The 17221-nt window shown below is 39.6% G+C and overlaps 1 long non-coding RNA gene across 2 annotated transcripts in view; it reads right to left on the bottom strand.

Moving 5' to 3' along the window:
• Window positions 1-17221, bottom strand: part of LOC121095619 — a 149324-nt gene that overhangs the window by 73970 nt on the left and 58133 nt on the right. For both annotated transcript variants that reach the window (XR_005830159.1, XR_005830158.1), the window contains one exon: window positions 13241-13331. This is a non-coding gene — a long non-coding RNA (uncharacterized LOC121095619). The remainder of the gene's footprint in view (window positions 1-13240; window positions 13332-17221) is intronic.

Raw genomic sequence — 17221 nt, 5'->3', positions numbered from 1 at the left:
TAGTGAAAACAAACCTTACCAAAACACAGACTATTTTTTTTCACAGATTTGCATAGATTATCAGAAAAAGAAATTACAAACAAATGTCCTAGATTGAACTTCTCCAAACTTGTGGGAAGAGGTAAAACAAAAGGATAAACTACCTTTTGCACGTTCCTTGATTTTTGAATGCTGGTATCACCTATGTTTCATCCCTAATTACAATTCTGTATAACTTGTGTCAATTCTTCTCACTTTTGCTCATCTATCATAATCAGGAAAAGAAAATATTTAAAAAATACATCTTTTGGGGTCTTGAACATGAGCCTCCTTTCTTCAATTACTCCTGGAATAAGTTCCCTAACCTTGATGAAGCAGCAGGTGTTTGGAACTTATTCTATCCTGCGATGGCTGAAGCTTCGGAAGGAGACACAATTCTCTGTTAAATCCTTACCACTTCTTTACAACAGACATTGGATTAAATAGAAAATATTTGCAAGGATACAAATTGCCTCTTTTTCAGCCAAATTTGAAATGACACAAAATATAGTAACTGTGAAATAGTTACTCCTTTCCAACCGTGTCATGGCTTTTTCTCATTAGGCTGATTCATACCAGTCATGAGATTTTTGGCATTACCTGTATTTTTCAAAACTCCTTAACAATGGTGCTCATAATTTGGAAGATAATATAAAGAATTTAATCTGTTAATACACTCCACTCCTCAGAATGCAGCAGTATAAACACTACCACAATACTACTATAATGTACTACAAGCAGGAGGTAACACCAAGTATAATGTTTGACAGAAGTGCAGAAACAGAAGTCAGGCTGCCTAAGGAACACTCTTAAAGTAGTTCAGTCTCTTTTAAAAAACTCTTTCCACGTAGTTCTGGATCCAAGTAATTCCAACATTGTCTGTTTTCTAAGAACACCAGCTCCTTAATGGAAAAACTGCTGCTAGCTATGTGTTCATTAGAATTGGAAATGGAGAGTCACTCTTCTAGCCTGGAGCCAGAAGGTGGGCTATCTTGGAGGCAGGGTTGATAGCTTTTGAATACCAGATGAAGTCTATAGATACAAGGCTGGTGTCAAATGACAAGAGCCTTAAGCAGATGGATGACAGTGTGTGTGCACTATAGGCTGTTGTTAATTTACTAGCTAGAGATAATGCTTCTTTAAAATTAAAAATGAGTCATTGGAAAACAGCCTGAGAGGCCACAGCCTGCAGATTTCTGGCCTCCTGGCAGGCCTGCATTGTGGGGGATATGTTTTTTTTTAGAGTTATGAAAATTAAAATTGCATGTTAGAGAGAAAGAAAATGTAATTGTTTCTCTTACTAGCTATTTAAGCTATTCATAGCCTGGATTTGTAATTCACAAGTACATTTTCAGTAAAATGGAATCAACTTGGTCTTAGCAACTCATAGACAAGATATAGATGAGCAACGGCAATGATGTATAATATTAATGAATTGTTAAGTGGCAAGATGTGGGGTTTATGTTTGTAACTATGCTTTTATTATTTTAGCATGATCATACAGAAAGTCCTTCCTTTTCACTATTGCTCTGCACAGAACTTTTCATTGCCATTGGGTTATGTTGGAAATGGCACTTTTCCTCTGCTTTGATCTCCGGATGAAAATTTCCTGTCATATCTCTTGCAAGAGTGTCAATATATTTCCATATCATAACACAGGCAGAGCTGTCTCATTGCTTACTTGCTCCAAATATATGACCAGACATCAGATTCAGTGTAAAAATTCTGAGACAGTCCAGTTTGATAAAGTAGTAACTTCTTTCCAAAGACAAAAAAGGGAACTGCAGAGAATGAGTACACAAGTGTATCACTTCTCATGCTAGACTCTGAGGGCTACCATCTACAATGCTGCCTAGAACTTACTCGGGTATTCACCACTGTCAAAGTTGAAGAAAACAGTGAAGAATTCAAACAGTCTGCCATCCGGAGAGGCTGGACTCTGCCTGTCTATATAGCCAAAACTGTGCTTGATCCCTACAAGTATTTATCAAAGGCATTGTAACAACTTAACTCATTGCCTTACAACCAAATTTTGGCAGACCTGAAAAACATGCTGTAGGAAACACAACCCTAAAACGTAGATGATTATTTTAATGTTATCATCTATCCAATGTAGAAATAACAATGTGTAACAATTTTACAGTACTTTCTACCCCCTACATGTTGGTAGATGTTGGTGCCCATTGAATATCATTGTCCCTATAATCCCAGTTTATAGACACAAAGGAACAAAGTGATAAATCAGCTAGTGACAAAGTCAGAAAAGCCCAGTCCTTGTGACACCTAGTCCTGTATCCTTGCAGCTGGAACACAGAGTTCACATGGTTTTTAAATCCGTAACACCACTGAGCTGATGTAGAAAGCCTGCTACTCCATTCCGACACACTCTACACTGACTCAGCACCATTGAGCTCAGCAGTATTACTAATGTTTTACATGCATGTGAATGAGGGCAGAATTAAATATGGGATATTTATAGACATGTTCTTCAAAGCTTAAAAAGAAATGAGAGGAAAGAAGGGGAAGAATATGCATACAGTGAATTAGTTATCCTGCATAATATACTACAATCAAGGTCACACATAAATATTTATGTACAGTGCACTGCCTGTGCAACATCATACCAATTTGTCTCAGACAGTGGCAGTGACAGAGACCTCTATGCACCAACCGGCGTTTTTCAGCTTTAGAAAACTTTAAGACAGAAGTATCAGCCACAAAGACGTCCAGACATTTCAGTGCTGCAGCAGCAATGTGAAAGCACTTCTCATTTCCACTTGAAGGTGAAAGGCTGACTTTACAAAAAAGTTTCTCTCTTCTTTTTTTTTAGTCCTATACAACACCACCTGTCTCATCAGCAGGACCACTCTAAAGGGATGGGCCTCAAGGCACCTCAGTCCCAAGATTCTCCATGCCTCATTCTTCATCCACGCTGCTAGTAATGTACCATCACTGGCACAGTTACACCTGAACACTCTGGTGCTGCCAAACACCTGGCTTGATTTTCCACTGTCCAAATGAAAAATAAGCATAATCTGCTTTTTGAGGATACAGCAAATGAGGGAGTTCATGACAAATTGTGTTGGTTTATGCAGAATAGTGATAATAAGATACAAATGAGAATTTTTTGCTTAATGAATAATACTAATCACGTTTCAACAAATGCTGTGCCCTTCTAATTAGAGAGAATGCATAAAATCAGCTTAATTTATTTGTGACTAGTTATACATAGTTTAAATATTTACTAGAGATTTACTCTAACGTTTGAAATTATTTTAAACAGTTCTTGAAGTAAAAGCAGACCTAGTAATGTAAAGGAGGTTACAATTGTAACTCCTGCCCTCCCTTTCGTTATGCAGTGTGTGATGTATACCCTCAGTTTTCAAGATGCAAGAGAAAGGATATTATTGATTTACATGCTAATTCTCCAACTGTTACTAATTTTCTTGATTCCTGCTTCCAAAGTTGCACTTCCAACATTCATCACTGTAGTACACTAGAGGGGCTGAGCATCTTTTTCAATAAATTACAGGAACTATGACTAATTATAGTGATATTAACTATGCAAAGTAATGTGTAACTTAAAATGGATACGTTTATCATTTCAAATTATGCTTTTGACTCTTGATGGCCTAATACATGGATGCTGCTTTTTTTTTTTTAATACAGATTATGAACTGTGCTATTTTTTTTAAAAAAAATCTCTTTCACAGATCTATACCTTGTGAACTTGATGAATGGAAATAAATAATTTACATCCCATAAAATGCTTAGTGGGTAGAGGACAAGTTTAGTACCAAGGGCAAGTAGGGCCAAATCCTGATTGTTTTAGCAAAGCACTCAGGATTCAGCTTGAACAGTGCCACCAGCATGTATTTGGCCCACAGCATTTGTACCATTGTACTTTCTGTCTCTCTCAGGCTACAAAGCTAATAGTGCAAGTTGCTTGGCTGACAATACCAGCAGTGCCTAGCATTCAAAGCAAAACGTTTCATCAAGTGTAACTGGCTTTCAGTAGTATGCCAAGTATGTTGCAAAGGCTTAAGATACGGAAGCTATAAAATAATGGCAGTGCAATTGTGCCCAGTGTAAGTACTTTGCACAGCAGCAGGCCTTTTTGGCTCGTATGTGGCACCACATTCTTATAGCTCTCCTTCCAATCTGGAAGAAATACAGCCTCTGCTACCTTAGTCGTTTTCACATTACCTAATATCTCATGGTACAGAAGCATGGCTCTTAGTAAGCAAACAAAATTAAGGAGTAACATAGACAGGTATGTTGCAGAGACATTGCCAGAGAAAATAAAGCAGTACAGGTGGACAGGGCCCAGACTTCTCCTCAAAATTTGCCTAAACTGACCACCACCAGAGACCAAAGAGTTTGGCCAGACCCTTCTATAAAAGTTAGACTATTCTTTTCCACTATGCCAGGATAGTCTATGAGTTATTCTTTTAAAAAAAATCATGCAGTCATCTTCAGGGGCTTACCTGCGCTTCAGACCTCTGCCATTCGTTCCCTGCTTAGCCAACACATCCACTTGTTCTTCTGAGTATTAAGAGGGATGCTCTTGTGCTTGGATGATACTATTCTTAAACCCTGCCACCTTTCCTGGGCATGTCTGCCCTTCAGAGCTGCCTCCCATGGGACGTGACCACTAGTTTCCTTAATCAGTCAAATTTGACTCTAAGGTCCAGGACACACTCTGCCACTCTCCTTCCTCATGTCTCTCCGGATCTTGGAACTCCACTATTTCATTATCATTACAGCCAAGGCTACCACTGTTTACCACATCCTCAACCTAGTCCTTCCTTATTAGCAAACAGCAGCTGATCCAGCTGCAAAAGGCCCCAGCTGGCCCTTCCAATACCTGTGTCAAGAAGTTATCCCTGCCACCCTCCAGAATTTTTTCTTACTGCTTGTCTCCCAACATTTTCCATCAGATGTCAGTTCTTCCAGAGGTAAAGGAAGTGTAAACTGAGGTTGCCTTCATTAAAATGCCTTCAAAAGTTCAACAAAATTACTAGTATTTTAGTTATGCAGTCTTATAACACTGAATTGGATCTTTTACATGTATTTATAATGGCATTTTATGGCAGCTTGAGCACCTGCAGTGTTAATCTTCTACTCACTGGACAACATGCAATAAGTTACCTTATGATTCGATGAAACATCAATCAAAAGCTCAGCATTACACAGCAGAGTAAATCAGGCCACTACATCATTCAAAGAACAACAGAAAACACAGAAAATACCACCAAGGATCTTACAGGTAAAAATACTCTTTTCTATTACCTACAGGAAACCCAAAAATCTAGCACATTGTTTTGGAATAAAGTTGGAGAAGGTTTGGGGAAGGTTTTGCTGAGTTATCATCACAGCTGGACCTCTGTTTTATTGAGGGAGAGTAAGTTTTGTCTAGTACTTCTAACCTAATGTTACTAATATTTCTAGGCTTCAAGATCTCATTTCTTCTCATCTTTGCTGCATTGGGAAGAGCTAGGCCAGCTGACTGTCAGTTTTGTGTTATCATCTGCAAAACTACTACCTCTTTAGATCAGTGGAAAATGAATATTTAAGTGGTGAGCCAAATACCACCAATAGCATTAAAACATAAATCAACCCCTTTTTAATGATGCTTTCTTGTTTGTCAGCTACCTTGGTTGGCTACGTGCTATGAACACTCACTAAAGAGAATTTTGGCTCTTAAAAACTATATTGGTAACCAGGAAGGAAACCAGCCACCCTTCCTTTCATAAAAGGAAATGAAATGCTCTTCCCTGAGGCTTTTAAGGAAGGTCTTTCCCTCTATACAGCTCCCAGGAGGGTTCCTTCCACTCAGAGTTGCTTACTGTGATTACCTCACCAGCCCTGCTTCCCGCTTTGCACAGCCCTATCTCATGTCACCAGGAGGGACAGCACTGCACTGAGGCTCCTCTTACCTGACCCAGGGGCATCAGTGATGTCTGCTCTGCTTAGAGAGTCTTCTCCCATTCCCTGTCCCTGATTCTCTGCTATTCTCCAGTTTATTATGTAGTCTTAAGACCTGGCCCTGGTATAGCAGTGTATCTTATAGGTAGTTTACAGACCCACTACCTGCACAATCTCTACACCTCAGCTGCCTAGAAGAATGGGAAGAGGATTTGCAAAACTGAGTCTTGAAAGTGTTTGAATGTGCTAACGTGCTCTCTTGAAACTCCAAATACAGCATAGATTAGAACCATAGAATAATGTTGGAGAGCACCACAGAAGGTCACCTCATCCAACATCTGCTCAAAGCAGAATCAACAAGAGAAGGTTGAGTCAAGTTCTAAATATCCTCAAATATGCAGAGTCCGCAACCTCTCAGGGTAACTTGTTCCAGTATGTTATTGCTCTCATGGGGGAAAAAAAAATAATATCTAATAAGAATGTTTTGCAGTCTAACTTTTGTCTGTTGCCTTTCATCCTGCCACTGTACAACTCCGAGAAGAGTCTGTCTTTTCTATATTCTCCCATTAGGTAGCTGCAGGTAGCACTAAGATATCCCTTTAGCCTTCTCTTCTTTAAGCTGAGCAAATCCAACTCTCACCCTCTCCCTGTATGTAATGCACTCCAGAATACTTCATATATAGTGGTTCTGATTACTAAACAAAATGTAATTCAAAGAAGCTTTGGTAGAAGACAATTTCTGAGACTATTTAAAATCAGAAGCGAAAATCACTTACTAGCATCATTTACAATTTTAAAGCACAGCTCACAGCTGTCCTAGTTATGTTCTTATCAATCTCTTCTGGACAAGTATTCTCAAGTCCTTTACCTCATGTAATGTTTTCTAATTCTCCTCTCAAGAAAATTTACTCTCAGGAAGTCATTCAGAGTTCACGATCTAATTAAATGAAAACGCTGTATGATAAATTTTACCGCAGATGCATCAACCATACTCTTTAGGTAGAGCTCACAGATTCTCAAATTTGAAAATTCCTGATCAAAATCTAGGCAACTTTAGAAACTCTTTGAACAGTGTGTCCCAAACAAGGAATAATGAGGTTCCGCCCTTGTAATGTCTTCTGGATCTCAACACAGTTCATTAGCATTATGTCCTAGAACAAATGCATGGCTTTAACCAAGGTAAAAGAAATGAAGACTTTGTCTACAATTCAAAACATTTCACATGACTGAAACTATGTACGTGCTTTGCTTAGGCACTTAACTCTTTTCTTTTACTTTGCAGGGAAAGGTTCATTTAAAATTCATAATAACTGAACTACTACCAGGTGTAAAATTCCACACCGCTATAAAATTGTCCTCTGTAATTGTCCTCTGTAAACTGGATTTTTATTTTTTATATATATATATATGCTTTAAATATTATATTTACAAAAAGAAGAATTTCAGTCTCGGAGATCAGAATCCCAGACCCCATGTTTACCTGTATTATGATTACACGCGGTCTAGCGAAAGGCTTTTTTGTGCTGTATCCTGTTTCTGTAGGTCTTCTTTATTTCAATTATATTTGATTTAGCTGTAAAAGTAAAAAAAAAACCCAGATGTTTTTGTTTAGATCTGCCCTGGTCTGCTCTAGGAGTCCCAGAATTCTAAGTATTGTTCCACCAGATATTCCATTTTTTTTTGTCACACAAAGACACAATAAGACTGTAAACATATATACTTGAAAAGCAGCTGGAAATCTACAGCTGCTCTCTTTTCTAATGTACATCAATTTAGAGACAGAACACTAACAAATGAATTTGCCTTGCAGGGGTGGAAAAAAGCCAAAACACCACCACCATTATATACTGTGCGGAGAAGAAAAGTTCTTATTATTTGAGTAAGAATAGCCAAGGGTGGGGAGGCACAATATGACTAAGAGACTACAGACATGATCCTTTGGAGTCCGGCTGCAAACAGGAGATCTAATGTGGAGCTCTTGAGGCTCCTTACTAAGACCATGAAACTCCTCCAAAGCCACACAGGTAGCCATTATACAATGACCATCTCCTCTTACATTCATCACTCCTACCCACAACTGCTAAGATCCTTTCCATTTTTTCTAAGCTTTTTCTAAGATTTCCCAGTCACTGCACTGCTGAGAATGAACGCGGGGGAAATGAATGCTTATGAGCCCTGCTTCTCTTTCTCCTCATTGTAAATTCCTGTAGATCACCCATCCGACATAACTGATCCTTCCCAAAAAAGCACTGAATGATTTCAGGGGTAGTGATGCCCTGCTCTCACCAATGCTTTTATTTTAAGCCTCAAAGATAGACAAATTTATATTTAAAGACTGCTTCCTGGAGAATTTATAACATCCAAATCTCCCATATTGAGAACAGTGAGGTTTCTTGAAAGGAATGAAGAAATACAGCTATTCAAATTGTTCAACATAATTAAAATACTCCTAACTAGCTACTCCTAGAGAAGAAAAATACTACCATTTCACATAAGAAATATCAGTTCCTCCTTAGACAGATTTTAAATAAGGCTTAAGTGGGATATCAGTGACTGACTGAAATATGCTCATGTTTCCTTAGCTCCTCCAGAGAGGATTTCCTCTGATTCTAAATAGGAATAATCTAATGACTTTCGCTCAACTGTGTTTTTGAACCTAAAGAAAGTAGGCTCTCTTCCCTGACATCTTCCTTTGACCTGATATTGAGACATTCAACTGCCTGTAAATTCTTTCATTAGCCACTATATATAAGATTTTCAGAGGTACTGTGTACCAGAACTCTGGCTTCAGAGGGAGAGGAGGATGCTAGAAGATTGTATCTATGTGTAGTCCAACTTTTTCATCGACAATATATTACACCGAAAGGCACCAAGTGCATGAGTATCAAGTGTCCTGCACACATGAGAACCGTCAGGCCCATTTTACAAAAGTGGACGTGCTGAAGTGCAGCCATGCCCAGCTGCCTGAGCAAGTAAATTTCTTTGCTCTAAACAGCTGGACTGAAAGCCAAGGGGCAAAGCTGTGCAGTGAGTGTATGGCTACCAGGGTGCACTGGAGTTCAAAGCAGGGAGAGGGATTAGTTCCATGCTGTCCATGTGAGTAACAGAAATTACAGTGTGACATAATAAGGAGATAAACACAATGATACAACTATTTCCTAGGCACAGCACAAAAGTTTCTGGAGTGAAAATTCTTTGAAATCCCATGTAAGTCCCTATGAAGTCCCTTTCACAAGGAAATGCTTTAGATATTTCAGTGAATAAACTGTTAATGTCAAATGTTAGCCTGTCTCTGATAGAAATTTTGCTGAAATCTCACTTTCTGTAATGCTAAAATTACATGGACCCTCTTCATTTCAATAAATGGGTCAAATTTCTGCCTCCTTGAACTTCTCATTGCAGTAGTAATCACATAGAGACATCAAAGACATCAAGACTACGCTGGGTATATAATAGTAGATTTCTAGGAAAGCACAGACTGAAGGCTCTTGATGAAAATGCTATTCTATCTAGCCCAAGTAATGTGGAGAATAATCCACCCGTGTCCTGGTTTCAGCTGGGATAGAGTTAATTTTCTTCCTAGTAGCTGGTATAGTGTTGTGGTTTTGGATTTAGGATGTGATAACACACTGCTGTTTTCAGTTGTTGCTAAGCAGTGTTTATACTAAGCGGAGAAGGCTGGAGGGGCACAAGAAGTTGGGAGGGGACACAGCCAGGACAGCTGGCCCAAACTGGCCACAGGGATATTCCATACCATATGATGTCATGCTCAGTACATAAACTGGGGGCAGAGCTGGCCAGGGACTGTTGCACGGGGACTGGCTGGGCACCAATCAGCGACTGGTGAGCAATTGCATGCTGCCTTTCTCCCTTTTACTCTTCCCATTTTCTCCCGCATCCCGCTGAGGGCAGGAGCGAGCAAGCAGTTGTGTGGTGCTTAGTGCTGGCTGGGGTTAAACCATGATGACTTGGCTAACGGGTAAGTCAGCCTACACACAGTTACAGACTGCCACAAGCAGACTGCTTCTAGTACTTCCATTGCTTTGTTTAAAGCCTATCTATGCTCACCTGCCTGCCGTGGTGTGGGTGTCGAACAGAAGCTCACCTATAGCAATTATTCTCTGCTTGCTGTTCGCTTTTTAAAACTTATTTTCCCTTTTTAAAGACATTATCCCTTCAAACACATCCTTCAAATCACATCTAAACATTAACAATAAAGGTGATAAATCTGAATGAACAGGAAACACATCTATTACTTTCTCATTGTGCAAATTAACATCTTTTAAATTACAATAACTGTTCCCAATTGGAGAGCACCAGGTCCTGCCCTGTTATCTGGTACACTCCTATGGAGCATACCTAAAAGTACCTTCTCGGTAGATGTAAAGGCTCTGAGTCACCAGAGCTGCTCCCGCTCAGACTAGCTGGTAATCTGGCCCAGAATTCTATTTCAGCATCACCTACAACTTCAGTCTAAAATAGGTTAATACTTATGAGTAAATGGTACCTCAGAGTTATAAGAGGTATCACACTACCAATGTGCATTCACAGCATGGATTCCAGGATACTCCAATCCAGTTGCTTACTGCTGCTGATCCCATTTAGCATGTTAATTCCAACTCCTACTAAAACGGCAGGAAGACAAGACCCTAACTTGTCACAATTCATTTCTATATCACTAAGACCATTTCACCTCACTGAAATGTTCATTCAGAGAAGTTTTTATTACTCTTTGGTTAATGTGGCAGTTAATGTCCTTGAGCTCTACTTCCTGTGTCCATTTAAAAATGTTGAAAAAAATGGGTTGCTCTTATTTAGGATACAATCTCCGAGCTGATCATTTGAAAAATCTTCATTTGCAATTGCTCAGGTGGATAGTGAAACCATTTCCTGAATGACGCTGCTTGCCTTTCAGATTCCTCCTGATATTAGAAAGGCTATGTTAATTCTGGATCAGTGTTCTTTAATAAAACAGCACAGCAGTAAACACCAAAAATAAGAGTTTCATGCTTAAGGTACTACACATTAGAAAAACGTAATGTTCTATCAGTGTTTCTTGCTGTTTTATAGTTACCTGATAAATGTTGGACTTTCAATGCCTTCTGTGTCCTAAGCATTCATCACATTTACACATTTTACAGTTCTCTAGTATTTTTGCAATACATTTTCCTGAATCAGCTGATGACATTTAATGGAATGTTTAAGACACAATATAAAACCATAAATGCTTTTGCTTATTCTGGGGGAAAAAACTGTGCACGTAGATTGGTTTTCAAATTAAGAACTATGTTGGTGTACCCAGCATTTTTGCTTCTGCTATACATATTAAAATATAACTAAATGCCTCTTATGCAATACTGCAGCATAAGTACAAATAACAAGCGTTTGTACTTTACAAGCAAGCTATATGATTAAGGAGCTATTAATGAAGTGAAACAAAACCTCAGTGCTAGAATGTAATAGTCCATGAAATTCTTATGGGGAGAAAGGGAATCTGCAGTGAATAAATATTAACCTAAATGCTATAGAAAACATAGAGCAAACAAAAAAAATGCATTTTTAAAGCCAAAATTTTGGTAAAAACTGCTGACTACTTAAGGAAAGTCTATTTGCATACCGCAGGGCTCCATCTGCTGTGGAAAATATAGGCTGCAAGAATGATTTAATATTTAATAGAAGTAGTGGCCGTTGTTAATTATAATTTGCACATTTACAAATCAGCACTGATAGCAATACAAATTATGAAATATAAGGGTGTTATGCTGGATACTGGGGAAAATAAGATGACAGACAAAGTTAATGGAGTATCCCTAACAACAGCTCTGTCAGAACACATCAGAGAACTAATCCAGTTACAAAGAGCCTGCAATGGAAAATCTATTTAAAATATTAAAATGCTGTTTGGTAAAAGCTTTTTCATAGTGCATTTTACTTAAACAGTTGCTTATTGCTCATGGGTCATTAGCTGTACACCCAGATGCATTCTGCAATCCGCCGTTTGAAAGAACAGTAGAAATTAAATAAGAAATATATTTCTGCAGCATTTTTCCTGAAATCTGGAATCAGCTTACTGCAGATTAGAGACAGGAAAATAATATCAGCTATTTCCAAGATAGGTGCTGTTGCTGTTACAATAACTAGGTATTTCCTTTCCTAAAAAAAAAGTAACATGCTATGGAGAACTTGACTCTTTTGAAAAACGTTCCAGCCCTGGAAGGCGCTCCAAGCGGATTAAGAGACCAATATGCAAAGAGAGTCATTCCAATACCATAGGCCTGCTTCTAGTTTAAGACTTTACTTTGATTTCAACATCGAAGATATAAATGGACTCTTATTTAGTAAAAGCACAGAAATTACCATTGATTGTTTTCATTAATCTTCTGTTTCACCTCACTTTTCTCATCATCATGTAATATGGATTACAGATAGAAACCATTAATGCACAAATGCTTTAATAGCAACTTTGCTCACTGAGTCATTCATGCTGCTACTAATTTCTGTGTTTTAACATCAGGTAGGTGGTCTGTAATATAAACCATGAGGCAACCCTAACCCCATTTAATTCAACAGATAGCTTAGCATTTACTTCACCTACTAGATACAAGGCAAAAGTAGATAAAAGACAAAAGCTCACAATATTCTCAGTATAGAGTTCATTGTAATACATTAAGCCAACTGCGCTCCTCTGGTACAGACAAATCATATTCAGTCTGTGCAAACAGACACAATAGCTGTCTCCTTAAAGTCCAACAGCTTAAGAATTACATATTAGTCTGAAACTCTGTCCATGGGTCACCCTAGACTTATCTAGCAGTGATTAGCTTATGTGTTCTGCTGGAAAATGTCAAGAGTACCACATTTTGGTTGCAGCTTCTTTTGTCCATGTGTATTGGATTTTCTTTTTATTTTGTGTTCACAGAAGGAAGGATGCAGAACTAGGCAAGATGTGTCTTGCTAGATACACTGATGGAAATGGACTGGGGAACCACGACGACTGTTACAGGGGCACAATACTCCAGTTATGACACAACCATGAGCCTACAACAATTTTTTTGTTCCTTCTGTTGCTAGTGAATATGTTTTCTGATCAGAAAAGCTGCATTAAGTCTTCTACCTTGTTACTAACCATACTAGCTGGATATGTTAACATAGGAAGTTAACATTTGTTTTACTGGAGTGTGATTTAAGATGCACTTAAATGCATTAACTTCAGTCACATAGTGTCAGTACCCCTACAAAAATATTATTCTTGAGCATCAGATGAAAAACAGTATTTCAATGTTAAAAACAGTACCTTTGGTGCAGAATCAGTATCTGCCCATCTTCACCTCATCCTTTCCTTAGTTGTGGGTTTCTGCAAGGAAATCATTCTCACACATCCATGCCTGCAACAAAGAGGAAAAATAGATTTTGCTATTTTTGACTGCATATTTATTGTGGCAATTATAATACTATCAAAATTAACACCCAATAATTGCATAATGTACTCATGTTGGGATTTTTAACAACCTATTTCCTTGTGCTTTTGGGGTTCTACAAGGATCACCAGCTCTTTTACAGACAAATGATCCAGAACTTTAGGCAGCCCATTCTACAGCAAGCTGCCAAGACCTCATTTGACCACTGATGTCCTAGTCTATAGCAGTTGAGGGCAATCTCTACTTTTTGCTAGGCAATAATTCTAGCTCACAAAGAAAAGATGTTGCAAGACACAACACTGATTGCTGCAAGTTTCTCTCTTTTGCGAAACACAAAAATCTCTAATTAGCAGAAGAACTAAGAAATGAAAAATAAAAATAAAATGGTTCAAGCATAGAATGCAATTCTGATTTATGAAAACCAGGCTAAAATAATGTCACTCTCAGATATTTTTACATTCCTTTTGTGTTATGCCAGCACTGCAAAGTGGACATAAAGACCATCTTAATACATGGCTGAAAACGTCCTTGCCATCAGAGGCTGCTCAGACCACTACAAAGCCTAGATCGCCTGATCTCAGTGCATGAGTACTATGCAGAACAGGCCAAAGACAAAACACAGCAAGAACATGAAATATCTCTTCGGCATGGTTAGTGGAGCAGTTCTTCAGCAGCTGTTACTCAATTTGGCACTGTTATCTCTATTTATACTGAAGACTGTTTTTTTACTTCAGCAATCTCTAGGGTCAAGGCATCAGAAAAGTGCAGAAAAATCACCCATTGTTTTTCTATTGTGTCAAGGGTTGATCTAGAAAGTATATGAAATCCCATCCTAAATCACACAGAAATAAACCATTAATGGTTTACTAAACCATCATTACTTCATATATACTGAGGAACAAAGCAGTGTACAATATTCTGTGGCGGGTGGAGAAATAAGAAAATTAAACTTCCTACAGGTAACAAGTACTAGCACAGTCTCTCTCTGTTGACCCTGGCCTGCCAAGCCTGTGTCATTTTAACATACACATATTCATTTATTATGCCTTTGGTGAGATCGAACAGCCATGCAAGTTGCAACTTTCAGAGACCAAATAACATATAACTCCCATTTACTTCTCAGAAGTCTCTTTTGTAGTAATCATTTTCATTCTGGGTCAAATATACACTTTGCAAAACACATCTAACAAATTTATGGGTGTTCCTCCGAAGTCAGCAAAGCATTTTCACACAATAGTCCCTAATGAGTATAAAGAACCTGCTCTATTTACCAGGCATTGTAATTTCTTGCTCAGAAAACATGAAAATAGAAACAAATGTAGTGAATTTCCTTCCCTACTTGGTCTCTTGATAGCAGCACAAAAGGCATAAATGATTGCATGAGTGGTGAAGATGTTTCCTTTTGCATAATTATACTGTACTTGCCCAGGATAATGAAAGGTTCTGTGATACAGACACCACTACTCCCTAGTCCTGTAGGTCAGACCTTCCTGAAAGGAATCTAAACCGCTAGTTCAGGCAAGTATATTTGTTGTAAAGAGTATACAAAGTAGCCAGAATGGCACTTTCTGAAGCTCAGCAGTGTTCTGTGGGATGACAGGCACTCAGCTCCATGGAAAATCATAGCAATGTGGCATCCCACACAAACTAATTTATATAGTCCTTGCAAATAGTTACATTGGGGACCCCTGAAAATCCTGGAATGTCTCATAAGTGGGAAAGAGCAAGAAGTGGCCAGTGATAAGCTAATGCAGAAGCTGGGCTTGAACAATGGCAGAAACTAGACTTGAATATTGGATTTTACTATTTCCTGCAGGCCACAGAGCAGTTCGGATGAGCCTAACCAAGTTAGGACGAGGTTTAACCAGTAGCTACTTCAGATTAGATATGAACAGTGTTCTAGAGGTAAAAACTTAATGACCCCCTCTCAGTGCCAAGCCATCTGGACCTGTGATATCTGTATTTCAATAGTCTCTTGGGTAGCAAATATTTTCTCTGGATTTCTTGCTTTGAAGCTTACCATATGTTTTTGCTCTTTGCAGAAGAAACCAACATGAAATGTCAAGCTATGATACAATATACTTGAAGATGCTAAGGAAAATTCAAAGTTGCATTAATTATGTTCATAGGTTGTTTTAAACTTGCAGTATGTGCAGGAAAGACTGACTTGGTCTCTTAATTTCACTGTAGTTTACCAAGGAGTGAGACACAAGGGACAAAGGAGAGCCTTCCATTCAGGAAGTACGAAATTTAACCCAGACTTTTTAGGGTGTCCTATATTACATAAGATTACAAATTCAGACTGACATGTCATCCACTGCATGCTACATCCCAAATGTCCATGCTCTAAGAATATTTTACAACATTCTCATTTATTTAAACAAAGTTCTGAATAACAGGGAAGTGCTCAAAACAAAAGCAGTAAGCCATCATGTAAGAGCTCACTGATGCCACATAACTCATCAAATAATCAGCTTTGATTGTTTTTCAAGGAAGTGAGATGAAAGCCATTAACGTTTTTTACGGGTGGTGGGTTGACCCTAGCTGGACCTCAGGTGCCCGGCAAAGCTGCTCTGTCCCTCCCCTCCTCAACCAGACAGGGGAAAGAAAATGTCACTAAACATTCATGGGTCAACACAAGGACAGGGAGAGATCACTCACAAATTAACACTACTGGCAAAACAGATTCAACTCAGGGAAACTAGTTTAACTTATTACTAATAAAATCAGAGTAGGATAAAGAGAAATTAAACCAAATCTTAACAACACTTTCCCCCCACCCCTCCCTTCTTCCCAGGCTTAACTTAACTCCTGAATTCTCTACCTCCTGCCTCAACCAGCACAGGGGGATGGGGGGGAATGGAGGCTGTGGTCAGGTCACCACACTTTGCCTCTGCTGCTCCTTCCTCTGCAGGGGGGAGGACCCCTCACACTCTTCCCCTGCTCCAGCATGGGGTCCGTCCCACGGGAGACAATCCTTCACAAACTGCTCCAGCGTGGGTCCCTTCCATGGGCTGCAGTCCTTTGGGAACAGACTGCTGCAGCGTGGGTCCCCCGTGGGGTCACAAGCCCTGCCAGCAGACCTGCTCCAGCCAGAGCTCCTCTCTCCATGGGTCCTGCCAGGACCCTGCTCCAGCACAGGCTGCCCGTGGGGTCGCAGCCTCCTTCGGGCATCCCCCTGCTCCGGCACAGGGTCCTCCCTGGGCTGCAGGTGGGATCTGCTCCACTGTGAACCCCCCTGGGCTGCAGGTGGGATCTGCTCCACTGTGAACCTCCCTGGGCTGAGGGGCACAGCCTGCCTCACCAGGGTCTTCACCAGGGGCTGGGGGGGAACCTCTGCTCTAGTGCCTGGAGCACCTCCTGTCCCTCCGGCACTGGCTCTGGTGTCTGCAGAGCTGGTGCCTTCACATATTCTCACTCCTCTCTCTGGCTGGTGTGCAGTTTTTCTCCCTTTCTTAAATACTTTCTCACAGAGATGCTACCACCATTGCTGATGGGCTCGGCCTCGGCCAGCGGTGGGTCTGTCTCTGAGCTGGCTGGCACTGGCTCCATTGGACATGGGGGAAGCTTCTGGCAGCTTCTTAGAGAAGCCACCCCTGTAGCCTCCCCACTACCAAACCTTGCCATGCAAACCCAATCCAATACAGTAACAGCAGTAGATAACAACAGTACTGAATAGCTGTTAATTGAAAGCAAATCTGTAACTGCAATGAACTCTGAACACCTACAAAGCTCTGGGTGTGAGTCAGCTGACAGAAATTGAATTATTAAAGCTTACCACCCAAAATATAATCCAAAATCCTAATTCCTCCAATTTCTAACTAAAATGAGCCAACCCTCATTCTCAGTATTTAAGT

Source organism: Falco naumanni, chromosome 11 (assembly GCF_017639655.2).
Source record: "Falco naumanni isolate bFalNau1 chromosome 11, bFalNau1.pat, whole genome shotgun sequence".
Taxonomy (NCBI): Eukaryota; Metazoa; Chordata; class Aves; order Falconiformes; family Falconidae; genus Falco; species Falco naumanni.
The sequence above is the reverse complement of the archived record's forward strand: the minus strand, read 5'-3'. Positions and strand labels throughout refer to the sequence as shown.